The 11,427-nt window shown below is 42.9% G+C and overlaps 1 pseudogene; it reads right to left on the reverse strand.

Moving 5' to 3' along the window:
* Window positions 1–1,349: 1,349 nt before the first annotated feature.
* LOC127451527 (DELTA-stichotoxin-Hcr4a-like) lies at window positions 1,350–4,295 on the reverse strand (annotated as a pseudogene).
* Window positions 4,296–11,427: the final 7,132 nt, after the last annotated feature.

Here is an 11,427-nt window from a genome sequence, read left to right on the forward strand (position 1 = left end):
ACCGCACTACACTTGTGAAAGGGTTTCCTTGATAATGGAATCATTAAAGGTGTTGTAAGCGATTTTTTTTCATGGAAAGGTATGCAAAAGTTGTACCTACTCCCTGAAAGATATTAATGAAATAAGTGTGACAGCACTAGACTCTGTAAACAACAAACAAATATGTGTCTGCGGGCCGTGGTCTCTGATGCTTTCTGCCTGTCAATCATTTTGTGTGTTCTCATAGTATTGAAGTTTAAGCAAATTAGTGAGACTTAATGCCATTTTTATGATGCTCATAACATTTGTCAGTTGAGGCTGCTATTTTGCTGCTGTTGTGTAAGACAGCCGCTTCTGATCGATGTCGGTCTCAATAAAGCTCATTTGGTATTTTTGGAGTGCAGGGTTTTAGAAAGAGGGGGCATGGCTAATCCAACATCTCAGTTTATGGAAATTCTAGAACTGTTAAAATCACTTACAGCATTTTTAAGGAATTTTAATCATGAAGTGGAATTGGAGCCAGATTCATTAAAATCCCTACCATCCCTACTACTGAAAAAGTTAATCAGGACATGAATAATCAAAAGATGTATTCAAAACTTGCCCCACCACTTGTTTGATGCTGTCCTTTTTTCTTTCTTTCTGTCATTCATTCTTTATATCTTCCTTTGTGTCTGCCTGTTTTCCATGGTTTAACTGCCCTCTTCAGGCATTAGGAATTTCCAAATACATATTTACACAAGATTGTTTCCTGCTTAAAACTGACAGTCTCAGCACTCATTTGAGATTTTAAATACAAAAATACATTCAGCTCCAAGCCTTCAGTCTCAGAAAAAGGCAAAAGTATTAAGATGAAATTGCAGAATAAATATTTATTTGAAAATAAAGCTCACCAGTGGCAGTAGGTACAGACAGTTTGTATTGTTCAGAGGGACCTCTGCCCTGATGAGGGTGCAAAAAATCACCTGGAAGATGGTGCGACTGAATAATAACACAACAATGGCTGGCTGATGTGAGAGCGAATTTAGCTTCCAGAAAGCATTGAAAAAATTTAAGCACACATCTAAAGCATTCTACTGACAGAGAGAACAAACAGTTTAAAGAGTGGAGCATTACAAAGATGGAAAAAATATATTGATGGTACAGAGCTCAACTGGTGTTAGATCTAGTAGTTTAAACAATCTCAGATCATTCTGCAGAGTTCAGAATTAACATGCACGTTAGTGGTCTGTAAAGCTGGCTAGAAAGCTAAGGGAGAAATTCTGTTAGATTGACAACAGTTGTAACTGTGAATGTTGATGATAACTGACATATCAGAAACACAATCTGTGAAATAAACTGCATGATTTGAGTCAGTTTGGCTTATCTTCTCAGCAAGCCTGCTGAGTCAAAGGAGAAAACAGCTTGTCCCACACCTCTAGCTTTATGATGGCCTTGCCCAAAGGACACGTGGTGGCCCTGACGTCCAGGTAGTTGCCCTCATAGTTAATGCCTGACCCATTAGCTTTCTCCCTTACAAAGCCCTGCTGGTTCTTCTGATAATACATTTCTTTATAAAGGGCCTGATCACACTCCTTCCCTTTAGGGTAAATGCCCACTGCAAACCAATTCTTGTACAGATTGTAGTCCCAAGGAATCAAGAACATGATAGTCAGGGTCTCAATGTAGTCATTTCTGCTTCACTCATAAAGGTCATAGGTCATGACCCCCACACTGCCAGTGACCTGGGCGCTGGTCTTTGAGAAAGTGCATACTTCAGTCTTAAGAGGACGTACAGAGGGCTGAGGTGGGTTGAAGGTTTCACCACTCTCCAGATAGACTCTGTGGGATTAGATGGAAGTGTTAAGCATAAATTATAAATTAGGACAGATACACCCATCGACATAGATACATTATTTAAAAATATTTCACCATTGCGATGTCATTAAACATTCAAATACATTCTATAACCCTAAAACCCTTTCTCTTAATTTAAAGACATACAGTGGGGTCCAAAAACCTGAGAACACATTGAAATTGAAGTTTTTGAATTTAGAACATTTTACAACAAAGAACGTTATGTAAAATTAACAAGACATATGTAAGTTTAATTAAATTTCTGAAAAAAAAAAAAAAAGAAAAGAAAAAAAAAATCCTGTAAATTAGATAAATGCAAAATAGAAGCATTTTCTCTAGTTCTCTCAGAAGTTTGTACCCCCTACTTTATCTGGAGAGTATTTTCTGATTGGCTGGTTTAAAGGAATAGTTCACCCAAAAATGAAAATTTGCTTATAATTTACTCATCCTAAGGCCATCCAAGATGTATCTGAGTTTCTTTCTTCATCAAAACAGCATTCAAGATTTTTAGGACTTCATTTCAGGACTCCTCCTTTAAACAATGCAAGTGAATGTACTCCATTTTTTTGAAGGCCCAAAATGCATATTTAGGTGCGTCAAAATAATCCACAGGACTCCAGTCGACATATAAAGTTCTTCTGAACCCAAACGATTGATTATTTTTAGAAACAAAACAGTACTTATATTCTGTACATCTCTGCGCTCATGTGAGGGATGATGTAAGCTCGTTGGTAAGGTCATGCGTCACTTGCAGGAGGATGCAGGAAGCGCGTCATTGTTTACAAGAGGAGCGCTGTACAAAAGTTTAATTGTCTTTGCTGTAGATTTGTATTTGTATAAGTGTATTGTTCAAAATGGTCGTTTGGCATTTGTATCCTGGATGCTTCAACCTTCAGAAACCCCAAAGAAAATGCACGCTGGGAAAAATATAAACTTTTCATCGATTGCCTATACATGATCATGAGCGATTGAAACTCTGGCTTATCGCGCTGAACCTGGATATCAGTACACCCCTACATTCTCTCAAATATTGGAGGGTGTGCAGTGAACATTTTACCCCTGAGGATTTCAGACCAGCGAAAGAAACAAAGGGTCGATATCTGAATTCATCGGCTGTGCCCATGCTGATTTCCCAGCAAACTCGAGTATGTGTGAAAACTTTGTCATTGTCACACCCCCCTCGGGATCTAAACCTCCCTCAGTGCTCCGCTCCTCATCACCTGGGTAGGGTTGCACCAGCTGTGTGTAAGGTCTCATGTAAGTTGGGACATAAAGTTCACACTAAGGGCTTAGTAACTACTAGTTAGCTTGTAACTAAGTCAGTGCTTAATTTGGTTGCACCACCTGTTCTTAAGGCAAAACTTAACTAGTAGGTTGTAAGCTCTCCGTAAAGTAATGCGTAGTCCCATAATATGACATTAACTGTATTTATCCATTAAGCAGCCTTCAAATTTATACACAGAAGTGTTAAAAAGCCGTGAACTTCAATTTGATCTTGTTACGGTTGATGTTCAAACCTTGTTTACTCGCGTAACTGTCGGCTATAATTATATCCACATTAAAATACAATATGTAATAAAAGTAGATTTGATAAATAGCTATGTAAATAACAATATTTAGGAACTATATCTAAAATAAATGAGGGGTGATAAATAAATACTAATACAACAGACTGGAAAAACAGACATTTATTCATTTTAATATCCTATATATATTTTGAATGTGTTGAAACTTGACACTGGGTGACACACTAGTGATGGGAAGATCGGATCATTTTACTGACTTGAATCATTGAGTCTCGTTCAGCAAAATGAACAAATCTTTTTTCAAATCATTTAGTTCATATCGTTCATTTGAGTAGAATTAAATTAAATTGTTACATTTTCAATAGCCAAATCCCCCCAACACGTCTATTTACACAAACTTTGATTATAGTCCCAATAAGGAAAAATGTATAATGCAATCAAGGACAAATTATGAGAAACAAATGATTAGTTCACCTCTGAATTGAATCTTGTCTGAGTCGTTCGTTCTTTTGTCACGTGACAGCTGTATGTGCCTATCATATACATGTGCATAGCATATATGGCTGTCCCGTGACAAATGAATGAACGACTCGGATCAGAAGACTCGAGAGGTGAACTAACCATTTTTGTTTCCTGTGTGTGCAATGCATAGTGTATACGGCTGTCACGTGACAAAAGAACAAACAACTCGGAGCAAAAGAGTTGTAAGGTGAACTAATCATTTCTGTTTCCTGAACAGCGCCTATGCGGTTTTCACGTAACAAACGAACGGAAGTTGCGCAAATCGCATGCGTGGTCAACACAAAATGAACGAAACACGCTCTGAGACTACTCCTTCTGAGTCACATAAAAGATTCGTTCAAAATGAACGGTTCGTTCAAAATGAACGAATCGTTCATGAACGACCCATCACTATGACACACCCTGAATACTGTACCGTTTGAATGGTTTCATGCTGAAGAGCTGCTTAAAAGTATGTTTTTTTCTGTCTCTCTCGTAAATGTCAACATCATAATGTATGTCGAAATGATTGATGCCTGTAATGCAAAACATGAGCTCTTTGATGTCATAAAATATCAGTCTGCTTTTTTTATTCTATACGTTACGCCTGATCGGAGGCTTCCGTAAATATTTAGTTTATACGTAGGGTTACGTTCTACCTAAGTTTAATGGTGCAATGCTCAAATATTTAGTGGTGTGTAAATTGTGACTTAGTGTCCATTTACACCACAACTAGGCTAAGTTTGAATTTATGCGCTGCTGGTGCAACCGGCCCCCCATTTCTAATTCACCGCACCTGCACTCAATTCACTCGCTCATCACTGCCTGCATAAATAAGTTTGTGAAACTTCTCTTCTGTGTGATATCACCTGTACCTGTGTATATATATTTGTTTTGAAATTGTTTTGGTTTGTGAACGGCACTTGGTCTGTGGTCTGTGCAGGTTTTTCTTGTAAACAATGAGGTGCTTCCTGCCTCCTCCTCCACATGATGCGTGACCTTACCAACGAGCTTACGTCATCCCTCTCATGAGCGCATGTCACAGAGATGTACGGAAGTGAACATTTGTAGTTAAAAAGTACATAAGTATTGTTTTGTTTCTAAAAATAATCAATTGTTTGGGTTCAGAAGAACTTTATTTGTCGACTGGAGTCGTGTGGATTATTTTGATGCACCCTAAATATGCATTTTGGACCGTCAAAAAATGGAGGACATTCACTTGCATTGTTTAGAGGAGGAGGCCTGAAATGAAATCCTAAAAGACTTAAATTCTATTTTGATGAAGAAAGAAACTCAGATACATCTAGGATGGCCTGAGGATGAGCAGGGTGGCCACCGCCGAGGATGCCATATGCCCCAGGAGCCTCTGAAGAAGTTTCAGTGGAACCGCTGTTCCCTGTTTGAACGCCTTCAAACAGGCCAGCACCGACTGGGCGTGCTCGTTCATAAGGTGCGCCATCTAGGAGACTGAGTCCAACTCCAAACCGAGAAAAGAGATGCTCTGAACCGGGAGGAGCTTGCTCTTTTCCCAGTTGACCCGAAGCCCTAGTCGGCTGAGGTGTGAGAGCACCAGGTCCCTGTGTGCGCACAACACATCTCGAGAGTGAGCTAGGATTAGCCAGTCATCGAGATAGTTGAGAACGCGAATGCCCACCTCCCTTAAGGGGGCAAGGGCAGCCTCGGCGACCTTCGTAAAGACGCGAGGAGACAGGGACAGGCCGAAAGGGAGGACTTTGTCCTGATACGCCTGACCCTCGAACGCGAACCGCAGGAAGGGTCTGTGTCGAGGAAGGATCGAGGCGTGGAAGTATGCATCCTTCAGGTCTACCGCCGCGAACCAATCTTGATGCCGGTTGCTTGCCAGAATGCGTTTTTGCGTCAGCATCTTGAACGGGAGTCTGTGTAAAGCCTAGTTCAGAACTCACAGGTCCAAAATTGGCCTCAACCCACCGCCTTTTTCCGGTACGATGAAGTAGGGGCTGAAAAAAACCCCTTCTTCATCCCGGCTGGAGGGACAGGTTCTATCGCGCCCTTCCATAGGAGGGTAGCGATCTCCGTGCAAGGTAGCGCATTTTTGTCTTTCACCAAGGTGAAGTGGACACCGCTGAACTTGGGCGGATGCCCGGCGAAGTGAATCGCGCAGCCGAGTCGGACAGTCCGGACCAACCCTCGTGACGGATTGGAAAGCACAAGCCATGCGTCCAAGTTCCGCGCAAGGGGAAGATTTTGTTCGGCTAGCATCCATCTACTGCTCTACCATCGAGAACTGCTGGGCAAAGTCCTTGACGGTGCCGCCGAATAGGCCCGCCTGGGAAATGGGGGCAGCAAGGAATTGTGTCTTGTCGGCCTCACCCATCTCGACCAGGTTGAGCCAAAGGTGGTGCTCCTGGACCACTAGTGTGGCCATCGTCTGCCCGAGAGACCGCGCCGTGACCTCCGTCGCTCGGAGAGCGAGGTCGGTCGCCGAGCGCAGTTCCTGCATCAATCTCGGGAGCGGAACTACCCTCGTGCAGTTCCTTTAGCACCTTGGCGGATTTGCAGGAGAGCCATGGCGTGCAGGGCGGAGGCGGCTTGTCCAGCGGCACCGTAGACCTTGGCCGTCAGAGACGACATAAACCTACAGGCCTTGGACGGGGGCTTTGGGCACCCGCGCCAGGTGGCGGCGCTCTGCGGGCATAGGTGCACCGCGAGCGCCTTTATCCACTGGGGGATTGCCGAATAGCCCTTGGCCGCCCCACCATCGAGGGTAGTGAGGGCGGGGAAGCTGAAAAGATCGGGACCAGGCAGTAAAAAGTGCCTCTCGTGACCTTGTCAGCTCTTCATGCACTTCCGGGAAGAAAGGAACGGGGGCGGGGCGTGGCTTTGAGCGGCGCCGTGAGTCCAGGAACCAATCACCGAGCCGCGAGGGTTCAGGGAAGAGCAGTGAAATTCTCTCTAACTGACACTCGCGGCTGCCCGGGAAAGCATGTCGTCATCTCCGCGTCAGCCTGTGACTGGGCAATCGACCCCGAAGGGAGGAGCCCAGCTGAGGCTTCTGACTGGACGAGCCCGCTCTCTGATGCTGTGTTCGAGAGCTCATCACTTTCGCGGGCTCCGAATAAGAGGTCGAACTCGCCGTGAGACGAGCCGGCAGACTCACCCGGAAGCCCGATCGGGGCAGACGAGCGTGCTGGGGAATGGGAGGTCCGCGGGGGGATACCCGGCGGAGGCGGTCCCATTGGGGTCCCCAAATTGCCCCCAGTGCTAGCCGCGCTGGCCTCATTCCCGTGGGTAAAAGGACCGAGGCGGGAGCCTCTGGGGTGGCTCGCTTTCTTACGAAGGCGAGCCGCGACTGCAACGTTGCCATGGACATATTCTCGCAATGAGAACATGATCATCCACGAACGCTGTCTCCACGTGAGCAGTGCCCAGACACGAAAGACAGTGATCGTGACCGTTAGAAGGCGAGAGATAATGAGCACAACCAGGAATAACACACAATCGGAAGAGCATCTTTAAAAAGACGCGTCTTTAAAAAGACGTTCCGTGTGTGTGCTTTTTTAGAGAAATATATACTCTTTTAGAGGAGAAAAATGCTCTTTCAGAAAATATACTCTCTAGTTTTTCTGCCGAAGCGCCCAGGGGCGTTCTCTGCAGTGCACCAGTGCAGAGGGGGGAAAAGCCACTGAAATGCGCCATCAGATCCAGCAGAGGTGAATGAACAGTAGTATTCAGCTCAATGAGCATGACCGTTCGGCTCCGAAGAGAAAATCTGAATGAGTGGTTGCATACCAGCTCCTTTTATACCCGTATGTCCGGGGGAATGGCACGCAAATACCACTCGCCAATTTTCATTGGCCTTTTATCAAAGACCAGAGGTGTCTCGGGCTCCCAAGTGTGACCCCTAGTGTCACTACATTGACACCAACGTCGAGTGAGTGACAGAAAGGGAACAAAGGGTAAATGCAATTTTGTTTACACTGCTGGGCCACCAAGAAAATAACATAACTTTCTCTTGTTTTTCTGTGATATGAAGTTTTCAATCATACGTTATACAACAAGGAAAAGCATAGTCTCTGTTTGAAAAATAGTCAGCTAACTCAAAAACATCTAAATGCTTTTCTGTGTTGTGAGGAATGTCAGGTATGTTTGTGAATGCGTATGTGAATATACAAACTTGCGATATAAAATGTAAAATCACTGAAATAGATAAAAAAAATTGTACATAGCTCTTTTCAATTGGATTATGAGATAGCCCTTTAATCTTTACACCTTGATTACTTCTGGCCTTCCTTCATTGCAGCTCTTAACACTAACAAGTGAAAAAACAATGTCACAATAGTTCAAATGTGTGCAGAGACCACCACATCAAAAACCATTGTGCCTGTAGCAATCTTCAACATTTATCATGCCCTGCTCTAATAAAAGAAGCGGGGAGTTTGAAATAGAATTGCTCAAGTGTCTGTAACAGAATAAAATATTTGTGTTTTACTTTTATAGTGCAAATTAAAGCATGAATTGGCACTTATTTTTTATTAGTATGTTTTATTAAATATTTAGTCATTAAGGTTATTAAAGGCATACCTCTGTAGAACTCCAGAGTTGTGTGTGTGTGTTTGAGTGTGCAGGGTGTTGCTCAGTAAGGGCGCATTCAGAAAGAGTCACTGTGTTTTTACTCTCTCCCTTTCCCTGTCTTTATGATCACCAACAAGAACAGTACATACCCACATGCAAACAAGCATGTTTACTTAAATGCAGTATACGCCCTCTTTAGGTACAGACCCAGAGACCCAGAAACACACACATACATACTGTATATACACTGTGGGTTTCTGTCAGTTACCTTGGCTTGTAGCACAGTTATACACATTATTAGCTAATGTTAAAGAGGCACATTGCACAATGCTGACATGCATGGGAAAGTGTTTGGAACCATTCCACACCCATCTCTAACCGTTAGATCTACTGGACCAGAAAAGTGGAGTTGCTCCACAAGGAGAGGCTATATCAGACAAGCTCAGCATTTTTTATTAAGACACTTTTTTTTGAGAGAGGGAGAGAGATAATATAAACAAAAAACTGGATATCATAAATGTAGGTAGAAACACAGGCATCAAAAAGTGACATCAAAAGAATCACATTACTATACCTACATTTTTGCAAAATGATTTTTACGTAGCTCATTATACTGCACATATGGCGGCAGTTTCCTGTTGAAATGAACACTAGAGGCACTACAACAACATTGACTTTCATTCCCGTTCATACAAATCATGAATAAAGAGGCAGATTATCAGTTCATAAACATTTAATTTTTGCTCTGTTCCTCACATAATGCTTCAATCTTATGACATGAAAACATTTTACTATAGCACTTGACTTACATTTTGTAAGATGATATATTTTAATGTTAGCATTACTGTATATAACAGGCTACATTAACAAGCTCTTGAAAGGTCTTGCGTACAAGTCCAAGAGCACGCAAGTCGACACATGATCCAAAAGTGTCATAGAAGTACCACTGACCTTTTGAGCTCTGAGGTGTTTTTAAAGATTTCCTGTTTCAGTGGCATCCCCCCCCCCCCCCAAAAAAAACAAGAAGGGTCAAGTGGTTTTTAATGATATAGATTATGATAAATTATGAGACTCTCAGCCTAAGAAACTTAAAATAAATAAATAAATAAATACTTGAGCCAAAAATAAACTTTTTTGCTTATTTTTATGATTTTACATTATATATATCAGGGTGTAAATAAGGTAGCTCCGACTACTTTTGTTTTATTCCCAATCTTGTCACCTGTGTCTGAGTAAAAAAAAAGTTTATTGATACGACAAAGCAATCAAAAAATTATAGCATAAAAAAAAAAAAAAAAGTATCCTAGTGTCCAAAAATGTCTCCATGTATCCAAAAGCCTCTCCAAACAAATAATCATAATATGTGAACATAAGAACTAATTACACATGCAAATTACACCAAATCTCTGTTCCCACATCTATCTGTCAGTGGATTACCAGCTTTTTGACAGACAGGCAGCAGCTTGTGAGACAGGGGAAATTCACTTCCAGCACCTATACAATCAGCACTGGTGCCCCCCACTACTCTTCTCCCTCTACACCAACGACTGCATCGCCAAGGACACTTCTTTCAAGCTCCTTAAGTTTGCAAATGACACCACTGTCATCGGCCTCATCCGAGATGACGATGAGTCTGCATACAGAAGGGAGGTTAAACAGCTGGCTGTCTGGTGCAGTCAAAACAACCTTGAGCTTAACACACTCAAAACGGTGGAGATGATTGTGGACTTTAGGAGGAACCCCCCAAAACTGTCCCCCCTCACCATTCTAAACAGCACTGTGGAAGCAGTGGAGTCATTCAGGTTCCTGGGAACTACCATCTCACAGGACCTGAAGTGGGAGACCCCCATTGACTCCATTGCGAAAAAGGCCCAGCAGAGGTTGTACTTCCTTCACCAGTTGAGGAAGTTCAACCTGCCACAGGCGCCGCTGGTACAGTTCTACTCAGCAGTCATTGAGTCTGTCCTCTGCACTTCTATAACTGTCTGGTTTGGTTCAGCTACGAAATCGGATATCAGAAGACTACAAAGGACAGTTCGGACTGCTGAGAGGATTATTGGTTGCCCCCTGCCCTCCCTTCAAGAACTATACACTTCCAGAGTGAGTAAAAAGTCTGGAAAAATCACTCTGGACCTCACTCACCCTGCCCACTACCTTTTTGAACTGTTGCCTTCTGGCTGACGCTTCAGAGCTCTGTGCACCAGAACCGTCAGGCACAGGAACAGTTTTTTCCCCCAGGCAATCCGTCTCATGAACAGTTAAAACTGCCCCTTTGAGCAATAATTAATGTGCAATACACAGCTTAGTCTTTTTATATTATCCAACACATCCTACCTCTTCTGCCATTACATTCCCTTGCATTGTACATAACCGATTTGTATGTATGTATATATATTCATATATGTGTATATGTGTATATATATATATATATATATATATATATATATATATATATATATATATATATATAATGTATGTGTGTGTAAATGTATGTATATATATATATATATATATGTATGTGTATCACTCCTGTATATCACTCCCGTATTCCCTGTACACACATGACTGTGTGGCAACACACAGCTCCAATGCCATCATTAAGTTTGCTGATGATACGACGGTGGTAGGTCTGATCACTGACAATGATGAAACAGCCTACAGAGAGGAGGTGCACACTCTGACACACTGGTGACAGGAGCACAACCTCTCCCTCAACGTCAGTAAGACAAAGGATCTTGTGGTGGACTTCAGGAGAAGAGAAAGAGAACACAGCCCCATCACCATCAATGGAGCACCAGTGGAGAGAGTCAGCAGCTTCAAGTTCCTGGGTGTCCACATCACTGAGGAACTCACATGGTCGGTCCACACTGAGGCCGTTGTGAAGAAGGCTCATCAGCGCCTCTTCTTCCTGAGACGGCTGAGGAAGTTTGGAATGAACCGCCACATCCTCACACGGTTCTACACCAGCACTGTAGAGAGCATCCTGACTGGCTGCATCTCCGCCTCGTACGGCAATAGCACCGCCCACAAC

Source organism: Myxocyprinus asiaticus, chromosome 14, assembly GCF_019703515.2.
Source record: "Myxocyprinus asiaticus isolate MX2 ecotype Aquarium Trade chromosome 14, UBuf_Myxa_2, whole genome shotgun sequence".
NCBI lineage: Eukaryota > Metazoa > Chordata > Actinopteri > Cypriniformes > Catostomidae > Myxocyprinus > Myxocyprinus asiaticus.